This window comes from Phyllobates terribilis, unplaced genomic scaffold (genome assembly GCF_046119375.1).
Source record: "Phyllobates terribilis strain yellow unplaced genomic scaffold, ASM4611937v1 Scaffold_298__1_contigs__length_2340664, whole genome shotgun sequence".
NCBI lineage: Eukaryota > Metazoa > Chordata > Amphibia > Anura > Dendrobatidae > Phyllobates > Phyllobates terribilis.
The window spans coordinates 1,839,011-1,856,017 of NW_027363058.1; the positions used below are offsets into that span (position 1 = coordinate 1,839,011).

At 43.5% G+C, this 17,007-nt stretch overlaps 1 pseudogene; it reads left to right on the forward strand.

Annotated features, from left to right (window-relative positions):
* Positions 1-16,667, forward strand: part of LOC141220462 (uncharacterized) — a 77,534-nt pseudogene extending 60,867 nt beyond the window's left edge.
* The last annotated feature ends 340 nt before the right edge of the window (positions 16,668-17,007 follow it).

Sequence of the window (17,007 nt, forward strand, 5' to 3'; positions counted from 1 at the left end):
TAGCGTGAAACTGGTAATAACTGTACGAGATATGACATGGCAATGATGATGGAGGAGGTGGGGAAGATATGGCAATGATGGAGGATGTGGGGGGGGTGGCAATGAACGAGGAGGTGGGGGGATATATGGCAATGATGATGGCAATATGAAAATGATGGAGAAGGTGGGAGAGAGCAATGATGAAGGAGGTGGGGGGAGAGCAATGATGGAGATGGGAGTGAGCAATGATGGAGGAGGTGGGGGGAGAGCAATGATGGGGAATTACTTGGATGCTATATGCTGTTAATATCTGGTCTGGTCATGGTGTGGTGGTATTTCTCCCTTGTATGTGGTATTATTCAGTCACTATGTGGTGGTAATATGTGGTCTGGTCCTGGGTGTCACTGTATTTCTCCCTTGTATGTAGTATTATTCGGTCACTATGTGGTGGTAATATGTGGTCTGGTCACGGGTGTCACTGTATTTCTCCCTTGTCTGTAGTATTATTCGGTCTCTATGGTGGTGGTAATATGTGGTCTGGTCATGGTGTGGCAGTATTTCTCCCTTGTATGTGGTACTATTGCTGTTGGTATAGTGGGTTTTGTTGGGTATGGCAGTCAATTGTTCTTTCTGATATTAGTTAGAAGATTATTTATTTCCATTAGTGATTAAATATTTGGAACAAGATGCACTTACAGGGGTTCTCCGGGGAAAGCAAGTAATCACCTCTCTACAGGATAAGTGATAAAATATTGATTAGTTGGGGTCTGAATACTGGGACCTGCACCAATTGGTAGAATGTGGAGTTTTTATTCCCCTTAGACTGGAGCTCATGTGCGACTTGTCCACTGATCTATTCTTTCCCTCACTTGCTGTTCTTGTCTTTTTCTGTAAGCCCCAAAGAGAATGAATGAGGCTGCAGTCAGACGTCCCACCTGCTGCTGTATTTTAAAATGGGGATAAGTGTCCTGACAGGGATAAAAGTTCCCCATTCTTCCGATAGGTGCGTTTTCCAATGTTCGGACCCAAACGATCAATAAGTTATCACTTATCCTTTGGAGCCCATGGATCGGTAATATCTTCTTTTCACCAAACAACCCCTTTAATACAAACTACCTTAATTGTACATCCTAGTTATAGTGGTGCACAGTAGATACAGGAGCCGCCTGCTGTTTACAGTCCTCTATAACAGGGATAACGGCTAACAGGTATTTGCATATAGCTGTAGAGTGGGCCCCGAGGATCAATTCCCCCTGTGGGCCCCGGACACCCCAGTCCGACACTGGCTGTCTTACATAGTCACCTGTATAAAAGACTCCTTTCCACAGACTCAATTAATCAGTCAAACTCTAACCTCTACAACATGGGCAAGACCAAAGAGCTTTCTAAGGATTTCAGGGACAAGATCATAGACCTGCACAAAGCTGAAATGGGCTACAAAACCATAAGCAAGATGCTGGGTGAAAAGGAGACAACTGTTGGTGCAATAGTAAGAAAATGGAAGAAATACAAAATGACTGTCAATTGACATCAATCTGGGGCACCATTTAAAATCTCACCTTGTGGGTTATCCTTGATCATGAGGAAGGTGAGAGATCAGCCTAAAACTACACGGAGGAACTTGTTAATGATCTCAAACCACAGTCACCAAGAAAACCATTGGTAACACATTGCGCCTTAAAGGTTTAAAATCCTGCAGTGCCCGCAAAGTCCCCGGGCTCAATAAGGCACATGTGCAGGCCCGTCTGAAGTTTGCCAATGAACACCTGGATGATTCTGTGAGTTATTGGGAGAAGGTGCTGTGGTCAGATGAGACAAAAATTGAGCTCTTTGGCATTAACTCAACTCGCCGTGTTTGGAGGAAGAGAAATGCTGCCAATGGCTCAAAGAACACCGTCTCCACTGTCAAGCATGGAAGTGGAAACATTATGTTTTTGGAATGTTTCTCTGCTAAGGACACAGGACTACTTCACCGCATCAATGGAAGAATGGATGGAGCAATGTACCGTAAAATCCTGAGTGGCAACCTCCTTCCCTCCGCCAGGACATTAAAAATGGATCGTGGTTGGGTCTTCCAGCAAGACAATGACCCAAAACATACAGCCATTTGAAACACGCAGGCCACCTTCGGGAGATCAGCGGCGACGCAGCCGGGAGATGACCGGTGCTAGCCGGTCATCTCCCGGCTGCTCGCAGAAGAAGTACCCCGACCGGCCGCGGCCGGACCAATCAGCAACGCGGGATTTCCTGGACCGACAGACAGACGGGATAAGCCAGCCGATTATATAGTAATATATATATATATATATATATATATATATATATATATATATATATATATATATATATATATAAACAGTGAAGGAAAGTATATAATTCCACATGTGTTAATTCATAGTTTTGATGCCTTCAGTGTGAATGTACAATTTTCATAGTCATGAAAATACAGAAAAATCCTTAAATGAGAAGGTGTGTCCAAACTTTTGGTCTGTACTGTGTATATATATATATATATATATATATATTTTTTTTTTTTTTTTCCCCCTTCGGGGGGCTCAATTTCAGCTATTGCTACGTCACTGTGATTTCTATCTACGTCACTGTGTATAGAATGTGTATAGGATAACAGAGTATAAGAAAGTTGTTATGGACGTGACTTAACTAACATTGTGCAGTGAGTCTGGTTTCCCTGTAGTGACAGATATTTCTTGTTGCTAAAACTGTGATTTTTTTTCATGTTAAATATTTTTTTAGACAGCTCTCATTAGTGCGATTGTGGCGCCCCTGCGGGTCCAGTTGCCACAGAAGTACTGCATCTCAGCCAGAGGTGTGGTACCCCACTCTCAGGTAAGGAGGGAGCACTACCCGGGACCCACACACTCACATCCAACACTACACCACTTCATAAGGGAAGGGCAAGATTGCTCCTAAGAGAGAGCACAGGCCTGGTCCCTTTCAGGAGGGTGGAACTAAGTGGAGGAGCTGGGTGGAGGAAACAGTTCAGGGGAGCACAGACAGGAAGAGTATAAAAGCAAGGGTAGAAACATCTAGAAGGGTCCATTTTCCTGGCTCCAGTGCTTGGAGCAGGAGTTCAGTGGATAGTGAGGAGTGTGGCCCAGTCAGAGGGGCCCAGCAGTAGGAGAGTGAGGGGAGAAGACCGGAGCAGTGGGAAAGACTCCAGAAATAGAAGGGATCCTAGGGGCACGGCGAGTGCGGGAAGCCATCCGTGCGCCCGAATTCACGCTGACCATCGAGGGATCAAGGCCGCAGGAGGGGACTGGCCCCAGACTAGTGGAGTACTTTAAAGCTCAGCTAGCAAACCGGAGGTTGCGGTATCCTTAGGTGCCGTAGCCACAGTCCACACATAATCGCTGAAAAGGTGGCCATATAGGATAAGGGGACAGTCCAGACGTCGCCTGACGAGGCCCACGGCCACTGGCTCGGGACACTGTGTCTGAGGCGCAGGGCAGGAGGGCGAGAGCCAGCGCAGTGAGACGGCCTGGAGAGGTACACCGAAAAGGGTCCCGTTCAAGTGCTCCTAAGATATCTGAGAGTTGGCTGGATCACTTCCCAGGAGGACACAGGACGATGTGGGTGGTTACAAACCGGTAACTGTAACCTGGAGAACTTAACAACTGTGAGTAAAACCTGAAGACTGCACCCTGCTGTGTCCTTGACTTAATTGCTGCGTCACCTGCCCTGCACTACACTGTCCCTGCTGACAACATCTACCTCATCAAGTCCTATATACTGCCCTGGGGCATAGCTCTACCCGTGGAGAGCCGAACCATCTCTGCTGCGTCACCAACAGCCCCAGTGGATCTGCACCACAGCGGGGGCCCCATATAGCCACATACCACGGGTGGCGTCACGAACATTATCCCCAAATTGACTTTCACTGTTCTTTATTTGACCGCCCTGGGCCACGGACTGGGTCACTGCCACCGTGACTACCCCAATACAGAACCGGCCCGGCTACCGTGTACCCCACGGCCCCAGGGGGCACGTCACGATCATACAACATACAATCCTCTGATTGCTCAGGTGATGCACTGTACTGCTGTAGTGCGGTGTATTATCCTTGCCTGTCAGTGTAATCCGAACGGCTCGATACACATGAGATAAGTGTTGGCTGAACAGTCATTTGGCAGACTGCTATCTCTTCCATCTCCCTATACACACAAATATTCCAGCTTTCCTGTGGTCTGTATGAGAGAGTCGCCTCCAGACTCCTCTAGCGGACGATTATCTACAGGAAGAACAAACGGATTAGCCTCTGAATTTCAGGATGAGAGATCCTTCTCTGCCCTGACATCATCTGTCGGGAGGCCCCCAAATACTTTATATAGTCGACCAAACCCCCCCCATGGGGTATGAGGAGCACTGAATATACATGCTTCTTAATAGCGGCACACAGTGTAGCCGCAGCGCGGCTCCTGCTGCTGCCGGAATCACCTGTGCCCGCTGTTTAAGGGCATAAATATTCAACCTCTCTCCATGGGCGTGGGGAGGGGTGAATATTCATGCCCTTTAATAGCGGGCACACGCGATCGCCCGGCAGCAGGAGCCGCACTGCTGCTACGCTGTGTGCCAGCTATTAAGGAGCATGAAGTCCCAGCGTGAGGAGCAGTGACTTCCGGCAGCTGATCTCCCCTTGTGAGCCTCGCATGGTAGTGACGCCATGCGCGGCTCACATGGCGAGATGAGTGCGGGCAGATAGGACGCAGCGCTGGAGGACAGAAGAAAGGTGAGTAGGAGTGTTTATTTTTTTATGTGAAGCATGATGGGGATTAGGGGGACCATGCATACCAAAATAAGGATGAGGGGGCGTACATAACAGGATAAAGGTGAGGGGGCCATACATACCAGGATAAGGCTGAGGGGGGCATACATAACAGGAAAAAGATGAGGGTGCCATACATACCAGGATAAGGATGAGGGGCCATACATACCAGGATAAGGATGAGGGGTGCCATGCATACCAGGATAGGGATGAGGTGTGCCATGCATACCAGGACAGGGATGAGAGGTGCCATGCATACCAGGACAGGGATGAGGGGTGCCATGCATACCAGGACAGGGATGAGGGGTGCCATGCATACCAGGATGGGGATTGCTGTGCCATTCATACCAGGATAGGGATTAGGGGTGCCATGCATACCAGGATAGGGATGAGGGGTGCCATGCATACCAGGATGGAGGGGTTCCATGCATACCAGTATAGGGATGAGGGGTGCCATGCATACCAGGACAGGGATGAAGGGTGCCATGCATACCAGGATAGGGATGAGGGGTGCCATGCATACCAGGATGGAGGGATGCCAGGCATACCAGGATGGGGATGGGGGCCACGTATAAAAGGAAGGGGGGGGCATATATACCAGGATGGGGGATATTGTCAGAATTGGGGGACATTACCCCTATACCAGTGTCATCAGAAGACCCCCTCCCCCTTAAAAGTGCATCGTGAACACATTTTTTGCTTAAATTTTTTTTCTATTTTCCTACTCTAAAACCTAGGTGCGTCTTATGGTCTGGTGCGTCTTATAGTCCGAAAAATATGGTATTTATGGTAATTTATAAGCCTTCCCTGTCTTCAAGACTATCAGAGCAGTAGCACATCCCTCTGGCCTGCCCTTGTATCCTATTACAGGTACCTCCTTCTCTGCCTCCTGAGAGGCGGAGAAGGAGGTAATACAAGGGCGGGCCAGACGAGTGAAAGAGGCGTGTTTTTCTGGGCACAGCACCGCTCTTTCTCTTTTTTCCATACCCCGGGCGTCCCGGTCGCCTGCAGCTTGCTTCACTTACTCTTTCCCGGTGAGGCGCCCCCTCACCTCGTCACTGCAGTCCTCAGGAGCGAGATCAGAGAGGCAGAGAAGGAGGTACCGGTAATAGGATACAAGGGCGGGCCAGAGGGATGTGCTACCGCTCTGATAGTCTTGGAGACTGGGAGAGCTGGGCTCGCAGGAAGAGCTGACCAATCCAAGCAGGCTTTGTATACAACAACCAGCCAATCACCGGTAAGGTTCATCACTTTAAAATTACCATGCTGAAATCAAATCTGATTTTTTTTAAATTTTTATTGCATGTGCGTTGGAAGAGGGGTAGTCTTATACAACGAGTATATCCCAAACTCTATATTTTAACTGGAAAAGTTGGGGGTCGCCTTATACACCCAGTCTTCTTATACTCCGGATAATACGGTAGTTATTTCTCATGACACGTGTAATGAATATCTCCTGCAGTATTGCTAATGCCGATTCCAGTGTTGGTAAAGGAGACGAGAATTAGCGTCATGGAAGATGAGTCTATGAGAAACGTATTCAGCTGCCGACTCCGAGGAAGAAAGAGGAAAACTAAACACTGTAAAATAATAAATCTCCTCATATGTTTCCCCTTATTATCTCCAGTAATTGTATTATTACACAGGATTTTTATGATGCTACATCTGCTCATCATCTTCTCATTCAGATCCCTACAATATCAGATCCTCTCAGTGAAGATCTTCTATATAAGAGAATTTTCCTTATTGATCCATAAAAGATGGACATGGACAGAGACAAGATGGTGGAGAGGATATTACACCTCACCCTAGAGATCCTCTTCCGGCTTACTGGAGAGGTGAGAGATTCTGATGACGTCATATTACATCATTATCTATGGGAATAACAGATGGACAGAACTGGAGAGGTGAGGACTCTGGAAATGTCTGTAGTGAGATTTATTAATGTGTCTCTCCATAACCAGGATTACACAGTAGTGAAGAAGACCTCTAGTGAGCGCTGTCAGGACCCTGTGTCTGAGGGATGGGGAAGACCCCTGAGCCCAATCACGGGGCCTCCACCTCACCCCCTGATACATGAAGACATCAATGACCAGAAGATCCTAGAACTCGCCTACAAGATGATTGAGCTGCTGACTGGAGAGGTGACACTGCTGGGAATGCTGGGACATTATACAGTAACGCTATGGAGGGATCGAGGGGATGACGGTATCATTGTATGTGTCAGGTTCCTATAAGGTGTCAGGATGTCGCTGTCTATTTCTCCATGGAGGAGTGGGAGTATTTAGAAGGACACAAAGATCTGTACAAGGGCATCATGTTTGAGGTTCCCCAGCACCTCACATCACCAGGTAATAGGACTAAATACACACTGTCTATAATTATCTGTATGTAAAGAATGAATTCAGACCCTGTATGTGTTTCCTCCAGATCTATCCAGTAAGAGGACATCACCAGAGAGATGTCCCCGTCCTCTTCTTCCACAGGACTGTAAACAAGAAGATCCCAATGTTCCTCAGGATCATCAGGTAGATGGAGAGAAGGTGTCATGAGATCTCCCCTATGATGTGTAGACGGCTGTGAAGGTCTTGTGCTCAGTCTTGTTTTATCCACCAGTATTATATGTTTTATACTTGTGTAATGAGAACGGTGGAGATGGCAGGATTAGAGCTGATCATAGATGGGACTTCTCCATCTGTCTGTGACTTTTACAATATTTGTTTCAGGGTGAAGATCTGACCCATATTAATACTACAGAGACATATGTGAGGGGTGATGAGCGGTGTAAAGAGGAGATTCCTACATATGACTACCCAGGTGAGTAGTGACCACTAAATGCAGAGAAGTCACAGATTCTTCTCAGTCACCGGCTGTGGCTGCTTTATCGGTGGTGTAGTCCGGCCGTATCACAATCGTGTGATCACCATTTTGCCTCTAGATCACAAAATTCTTCTCCACCCAAAACTGTTCAAATGAATTTGGGCATTGAAAACCCCTTTTCTGTAAAACTTACAACCTGGAGGATCCACCTACCCCCCTGGGATTAGTAGACGCTGACCCTTACCTGCCCAGATCTGTAAACTACAAAGCCAAATGACAGCGTACGTAGAATGTGCTGAAAACTTATAAAATCACTTGAAGAAAAACATTCTGATGGGCCTTTAACAGAAAGCGGAGGTTAATGATGCTGTTGGCTTCCTAGGACCCTGATATCTTATTGGATGAATCTACCTTCTCTCCCTTCTGTGTCGCTGAATGTGCTCATATGGTCCCTACAAGACCAGGTCCAGTCTTTCTGGCCAAACTACACTTTTATGATCAACAATATTAAATGTGCAGTGAGGGCCAAGTGTGAATTTCTGTACAATAACCACAGAGTTTCCCTTTATCCTGACTTTTTAATTTCTTTTAAAACTGACTAACTTCAAGCAGGATTGCAAAAAACATTACACCTGTGCCATGATATCTCTCTAAGCTGTGCGTGGCTGATGGCTGTAATATACATCTATTCACGCCTCCAGGAGATGTGGTGGCATGGCTCGAGCCCTGGTTTCATGGATTCACTCCACGTCATGAATTCCATTATTTTTTTGATCCTAAGGAATTCAGATTCCTGCACAATCTCTCCTGAAATGGGGGCACTAATACTTTCTCTACTCTTCTGGTCAGGACTCATCATACCTCAAATGGTCCAACATAAATGAGTGCAACTCCGGTTTAGTGTTGGATTTCTCCCTTCATACATACATTTGTGTTGGGGATGTAACACATATTTTTATTGTTATATTTTTTTTACATGTTCATTCTGTATGATAGTTTATTTGGGGTCGGATCGGCCTGCCTCACCTATGTGAGTCTTTAACTACCTAGTAGTTACAGTTGTAGACTGAAGTTTTTTTTTACTGAAGAAGACTGTTCAGCTTGATCGTTTCAGTCGGTGTTATTATCTGTAGTCACAGTTTTGCCCATTACCCTTTAATCCTTCCTTATGGATCTGGACTTACACAGAGACCCCTAGGCTTGGGCCATAGTGTTACTTGCTGTTCTGTGGAGTGAGATGGGAAGAAGAATAGTCAGGTAGCCAGAACCAGGAGGGAAGAGAAAGTACAAAATCAGACTACGCAAAAATAGTCAGTAAACGGGCCGGGGTCACAACAGGAAACAAATACACAAGCCGGGAGCTGATCACAGAGGACTGAACCAGAGGAGAACAAGGCTGGATCTGGCAGCTTCCGGCAATATGCTTCCAGCTTTAGTAGGGTGCGGTGCTTTCCAATTGCCAGAAGTAGGGAGCAGGTTACTTCAGCTGGACAGCACACACACCCATACCGCCAGACTGGATGGTACTACTGGTTCCATGCAAACTAATCTAAGTGCCTGGACAGAGCCTGTGCCGCCCAGAACTTTTGGTCCCGTCGTCTTCTCAATCACCAGCGCCGCCTGCAGAATAAATAGGACAGCACCTGGTGACAGAAGCAGACGTCGCCGGAGCAGATCCCAGGGGATATGGGACACACCACACCATACAAAATGTCAGAAAATCAGAGCAGTAGAAATTCTCATATATTGACTCCATTTTGAAAATTATGACCCTCAATGAATTAATCTTTAGAAGTTGTCACTACTTTGACTCCACAGTCACTTTCCGAAAATTAGCACACAGTACAAATAGGCCATTTTATTGCCCAACACATAGCGCCCAGATTGTGCTCCAGGAGACACACACTGTAAATTAAGTGGGTTCTTCTCACTGTAGTAATGCCAAATACATGGATGATAAATGTGGTTTGGGCGCACTGCAAGGCTCAGAAGAGAGGGGGAGATCTGACTGTGGGAGAGCAGATATTGCTGGATTGGTTTATGGAAGCCATGTTGCTTTTCAAGAGCCTTTGAGCCACTAATAATGTGAAAATCTCTGTTTTTCCACTGACAGATGATGGACCTGAGTGGGGACTTGTTTTTTGTGAGATGAGTAGAAGTTTTTATTGGTGTTATTTTTGCCTACATAACATTGTTTGGCTTTTTATTCCATATTTGAGAGACTGAATGAACAAATAGTTGAACACCACGCTCCACTGGTTCATCCTATGAGGTTTTCTATTACACTGTGAACTGTCATTGTCTTGGTGAATAATTCAATATTTTTTTTACATGAGTTGCTATTTTACAGTTTAAGTAGAAATGTTAAAAAATATATAATTCAAGGATATTTTATTCAAAAATAATAATTGGTTTTATTTTTGGCAGATGACTGTACCAGGAGATCAGACGGACAGCTGACATCTTCAATTTTTAAATCAGATGATCTTGAGATCCCAGAGGATACAATTGAAGTGAATGCAATTACTCCAGATCTACCATCATCCCTTCACAGGAAAGATCTTTCACCTGATCCTTTGAAACAGGTCCTGTCTTCTGATTCATTACCGACTACTAAGGAAAATCAAAGTCACAAAATAAGCATTAAAAAACAAACTACTCCTAATGAAAAGAAGCCATTTTCACGTTCAGAATGTGGAAATAGTTTTCTTAAGCATCAAAACATTCACACAGCGGAGAAAAGATTTTTTTGTTTCAAGTGTGGGAAATGTTTTAATCAGAAATCAAATCTTGTTAATCACCAGAGAAGTCACACAAAGAAGAAGCCATTTTCTTGTTCAGAATGTGGAAAATGTTTTATAGAGAAATCAAGGTTTATCAGACATCAGAGAACTCACACAGGGGAGAAGCCTTTTTCATGCTCAGAATGTGGGAAATGTTTTAACCAGAAAGCGCATCTTGATAACCACCGGATAACCCACACAGGAGAGAAGCCATTTTCTTGTTCAGAATGTGGAAAATGTTTTACATTGAAATCAAGTTTTATCAGACATCAGAGAACTCACACAGGGGAGAAGCCTTTTTCCTGTTTTGAATGTGAGAAATGTTTTAACCAGAAATCAAATTTGGTCAATCACCAGAGAACTCACACAGGGAAGAAGCCTTTTTCCTGTTCAGAATGTGGGAAATGTTTTAACCAGAAATTAGATTTGGTCTATCACCAGAGAACTCACACAGGGGAGAGGCCTTTTTCCTGTTCAGAATGTGGGAAATGTTTTAACCAGAACTCAGATTTGCTTAAGCACCAGAGAACTCACACAGGGGAAAATCCTTTTTCCTGTTCAGAATGTGGGAAATGTTTTAACCGTAAAGCAATTCTTGATAGCCACCAGAGAACCCACACAGGGGAGAAGCCTTTTTCCTGTTTTGAATGTGAGAAATGTTTTAACCAGAAATCAAATTTGGTCAATCACCAGAGAACTCACACAGGGGAGAAGCCTTTTTCCTGTTCAGAATGTGGGAAATGTTTTAACCAGAAATTAGATTTGGTCTATCACCAAAGAACTCACACAGGGGAGAAGCCTTTTTCCTGTTCAGAATGTGGGAAATGTTTTAACCGTAAAGCAATTCTTGATAGCCACCAGAGAATGCACACAGGGGAGAAACCATTTTCCTGTTTAGAATGTGGAAAATGTTTTAACCAGAAATCAGGTTTGGTTAAGCACCAGAGAACTCACACAGGGGAGAAACCTTTTTCCTGTTCAGAATGTGGAAAATGTTTTAACCGTAAAGCAATTCTTGATAGCCACCAGAGAACGCACACAGGGGAGAAGCCTTTTTCCTGTTTAGAATGTGGAAAATGTTTTAACCAGAAATCAAATCTGGTTAAGCACCAGAGAACTCACACAGGGGAGAAGCCTTTTTCCTGTTCAGAATGTGGAAAATGTTTTAATCAGAAATCAGATGTTGTTATACACCAGAGAACCCACACAGGGGAGAAGCCTTTTTCCTGTTCAGAATGTGGGAAATGTTTTAACCGTAAAGCAATTCTTGATAGCCACCAGAGAATGCACACAGGGGAGAAGCCATTTTCCTGTTTAGAATGTGGAAAATGTTTTAACCAGAAATCAGGTTTGGTTAAGCACCAGAGAACTCACACAGGGGAGAAACCTTTTTCCTGTTCAGAATGTGGAAAATGTTTTAACCGTAAAGCAATTCTTGATAGCCACCAGAGAACGCACACAGGGGAGAAGCCTTTTTCCTGTTTAGAATGTGGAAAATGTTTTAACCAGAAATCAAATCTGGTTAAGCACCAGAGAACTCACACAGGGGAGAAGCCTTTTTCCTGTTCAGAATGTGGAAAATGTTTTAATCAGAAATCAGATGTTGTTATACACCAGAGAACCCACACAGGGGAGAAGCCTTTTTCCTGTTCAGAATGTGGAAAATGTTTTGTGAAGAAATCCTCACTTCTTAGTCACCAAAGTACTCACACAGACGAGAAGCCATTTTCATGTTCTTAATGTGGGAAATGTTTTACACAGAAATCAACTCGTAATAAACTTCAGAGAAGTCACGCAGGGGAGAAGTCTATTTCAATTCTAACCAAAAATTGTATCTTCTTAAAGGGGTTTTCCACTTCTATTGGTACAACGCCTTCTCATTCCTCATGTTTGGCCTTGTTAAAATAAAAACACTCATACGCACCTCCCGTTGTGGCGCCGTTCCATTGGTGTCACAACTCGCGTTTCTGGGGCTCACATAAGGTTATTACATCACACAATCCTGCTCCCAATCAACGCCGCCTTCGGACATATTGAAAATCAACAGGAAAGACATGGCCTGGACATAGCAATGAGAGCACTCTCTTCAGACCGTGTTCCTGGGGGAATTATAAGCAATTTTCGGCCTTAAACATGACGTCTGATATGGGAAAGAAAAACGAGATCGGAGGTTAATCTGAGGTCCTCCACCTCCGTCAGCATGTCTGGTATGCAGTGTTTCTTATCGAAAGTCTTATCATCCTGCTCCGGAGCCATTACTGCCTCATCTCAGCTTGGAAAAATAATCAGAATTAACCTTCATGATGCCAGACAGCTCAAGCCTGTAAGTCCTGCATCAACTTTTCTCTTAATGTAGGCCTCACAAGACAACATCTCCACAAATCTCCCTGTATTCTCACCAAAGCCCACATACTGAGCAGTGCTTGCTGCACAGTGAAATATACTCCCCCAGCCACAGGGATTTTAATATGGGGAAAGCCATAATTGATTTGTATTTCATATTGTGTCTATCCCTACTAAACAAGAGATAGAGCAATATATACAAAGGCTGAAGACCACGTACAAAACTGACATACGTCCCCTCACTTCTAGCCTATCACAGCTTACTGACAAGGTACAGAGATAAGAGGATGATGTCGTACAAGTTGTGACCATCAAAATGCTCAGAAACAAACACTGGATCTTCACAGCCAGCAAATAAACAGTCTCTTTAATATCATTGATGACCAAGAAAATCACAATAATATCCTGAAATCATCAATGCACAAGCGATTATGCCAACACTGTGGACACTGTTCAATTATATCCTTGGTGACCCTATTGATAAGGAGCTGGAGATCGACAGGGCGCACCGCACATTAGGCAATCATGGCCCAAATCCTGAGCGTCCAAGGGACATTATTGGTCACATACATTATTTTCAGTGTAAAAGAGGCCGTTGTGAGGAAAGCAGGGAGATGGGTCCTGGTGATTTCAATGGAAAACGCATACAATTGCTCCCAGATCTATCCTGAATGGCAACTTGCTCAAAGAAGGGCATTGAAACCACTACTTGATACTCTCTAGGAAAATGGTCTGATGTACTCCTGTGGTACCCTTTCCAACTGCAAGTCTGAAAAAAATGGAACATTGTATACTTTGAAAGATCAAAGCGACATGAGACCATTCTGTGATGTCCTGGACATTCCCAGAATTCATATATCTGACTGGCCACCTTCTCCACCATTGCCACAGAGTTTCGGCACCTCACAGAAGGGTTTCAATGGATCAGGAATTTGATGGTGATGCACCCAGATGGGAAAGGAACCTGACAATCATATGAGCTCCTGAAATAAATCTTCTTTTCCCTGATGAGAGAGACAGTTTGCAGATGCGTACTTATTTCTTTCAGAATATAATAAGATATATCTAAATAGAGTTTTAGGTGCCACTCTTCCACTATACAGAATGTCTCAGTTCATATCTTAGAACGGCATTTAATTTGAGTTCACATTATATTACTGTAATATCAGGCTGTATTACTTTGCTCCCTATATATTCTATGGTTCCCCCTAATAGGAACCCTAGGACTAAAGGTTTGACTTACGCCTGTAAAGACAACCCCCAGTTAGGGACTTGCATTGGGACCTGCTTGTTTCGTAATTTCCTGGTGTTCGATATATTCTTAATCTATACCTCTTAGCCACTGAGAGGTAGACGTTACTATCTACCATCTATACCTCCTCTTTGCTCTTAATCTTTCTTTTCTCCCCTCCTCCTTTTTTTCATATAATATGACACAACTCAAAACTCCTTCATTGAATGTCAGAGGACTTAATGTTCGAGAGAAAGGAGCTCAAGTGTTTTATCATATGAATAAACAACACGTTCATTTTCTCCTTCTTCAGGAGTCCCACTTTAGAGGCGATCATATACTGTACCTCAGATTACTAACAGATATTATTCATCTTGGCTTCACAGTACAAATGCTGTTTTGAAGTCTAAGGTGCGGAGTATAGGCCGACACAGATCACTGCCGCATACTATGGTAGAAACACTGTCTGACACTGAGAGGGTGTATGTGTTTAAGATCTCCATCTATTCCAACATTTTGACTTTGGCAAACTTATATCTCCCTACTTGTGACCAACTGGTCGATGTATGCAGGATACTACATCCAGATGTAAAGGATTATACGTATTATTCTCCTATACTCAATATCCATAGCCGTAGAGACTTTTCATTAAATTGCCATCACTTGCTTACATGGCAACCTACATCTCTGATAGGGACTGCTATATGGTCAGATCATGCTCCTGTATATTGTTATCTGACTATACCTGACTCCACCAAGGCTTCAACTGTGGGAACTTAATGATAATCTGCTGAAAGACTCACTCTGTGTCTCAGACCTTCTTGAGACTATAGACTCCTTCACAAATATGAGCATGATGAAACTGCCTTACCATTTCAATGGGAAGCTCTCAAATGCATCCTGAGAGGGATACTAATAAAACATGGATCCAGGCTTAAAAGAGAAAGCAGCTAAAGTCCCCCTTTTGCTTGAGCGGATTGATCTCCTTGACAAACAACATAACTGATCTGCTTCCCTCCAGACATACGCAGACCTGCTTAACGCTAGAAAGCAGCTAAGATAGTTTCATGGATGGGTTACTCGCAAATATTGTGGAATTTCAGGGCACCTACTTATGGGAGGAACCAAGCGGAAGCTTCCATTCTCAGTACTAGATATGGGGCCTCCTGGAGAAAATGACCTAAAATGTCTTAAGCTAAAGTTAATATATAAGGTGTGGGATAGGGGTAAAAATTTTCTGGGGATTGAAAAGTACACAAACTATACTCCTTTATGGCACAACTATAACTTATCAGAGCTACAGAAACTAAATAATGTTAGTGAGTGGGTGGATAGGGGTATATGTTTGGTATCACAACTCTTAAGGAATGGATTATTCAAGAGCTTTGAACAAATAAAGGCAGATTTTAGCCTTTCACATAGGGTGCTTTATCAGTATCTGCAAATACGTCATGCATATAACACACAACTAGAATAAACGCCATACTGATTGATCGACATCACCCGATAGATACCATTGCTACAGCGGTGGATACAAAATGTCTACTATCCCCTATTTATAGGCAGTTACTTGCCCTACATTTGGGTAAATATTCTTTGATAATTAAGACAAAATGGGGGGAGGATGTGGGTCCTTTATCTGAGGAAACTTGGATTTGACACCGAATCTTTCATTGTCAGAGTCACAAAGATTGTCCCAAATTCTTCTCATTCATAGGGTATATAGATCCCCAAGTATTTTATTTAAAATTTTAATACAGATTGATGACACATGCCCTAGATGTGGTCAAAATGACGCCCACCTGATACATATGATGTGGGAATATTGGCGACTACTGTAATGTGGTGATCGCTCTTGTACTATCTGTATTTGGGATACAACTTCAGTTGCAACCTAAAATCTGTATCCTGAGACTCCTGGGAGAGGACGTAGACCAGACTCCCATATGGCAATAGCTAGCTCCAGAATATTATTCCAAGCCAGATAGTTGTTGGCACTACATTGGATAGACAATTCTCCCCCAACGATAACAGAACTAAAATCCAGGATAAATGACACTATGCTTGGAAAGGAAGCTTATATATGAAGAAACGCTGTCAAGAAATCCATACACATATGGGAACAATGGTTAATTACCCCCGGTATTGCTTCAGAAAACCTCAGAAATACTATACTGGACCGTTTGTCCATTTCCTTACAGTAAACCAGGAATTTATATCCTTATACCCAAGGTGTCAGCGAATAATAATTGTCTCAGTCCATATAATTGTCCCTTCTTAGATATATTCTTTTTCTTTTGTTGTCCCAATAGGGAAAAAAATAATCAGTCAGGAATATTTCAGACATTTATGTACAAATGTAAAATTACTATTCCAAAACCTTGTACTATAGAGCGATATTGGGATTTGTATCATTGTAAACCGGTTGTCGTATTGTTACTGGTTTTTCTTTCTTTTTATTGCTTTTCTCACAATGTTTCTATAAGAAAAACAAAATGTTGGTAATTCTTTGTTTTGTTCAATAAAAACGGTCTGATTGTAAAAAGAAAGGAGCGAAGGTCATTAATAGATGAAACGTGTATAAAATACCAAGATCGCATGTGAAGATACTCGTATGAATTCACAGATAAATGTGGCCGCTCATTGACAAGGAGGTTACATCCACACATGCAAAGGACATACGTATCCAGAATAAAAGGGGCACCCGGCTATAAATTCATAACCCCACTGACATAGAGGAAGCATTTCATTGCTGTTATAGCTCGCTATATAATATTTATGCACAATACCACGACGTGTCGCCTAATAGTCTTGAAACAAAAGTTGACAAATATATTCTGGACACTGCCCTACTTTCCTTACAGACCCCCGAGCTGGAGGTACTAGACAAAGCTTTCATTGAGCAACAGATATGAGAGGCCATTAAATCATTCCCTACTGGGAAGAGCCCTGGGCCAGATAGATTCAATAATAGATTTTATTATAAGATGTCTGCACCTCTGTTATTACCATTTTTAGCAAAAGTGTTCAATAATATCTCAGAAGACCCCTTTGCCCCCCAATCACTT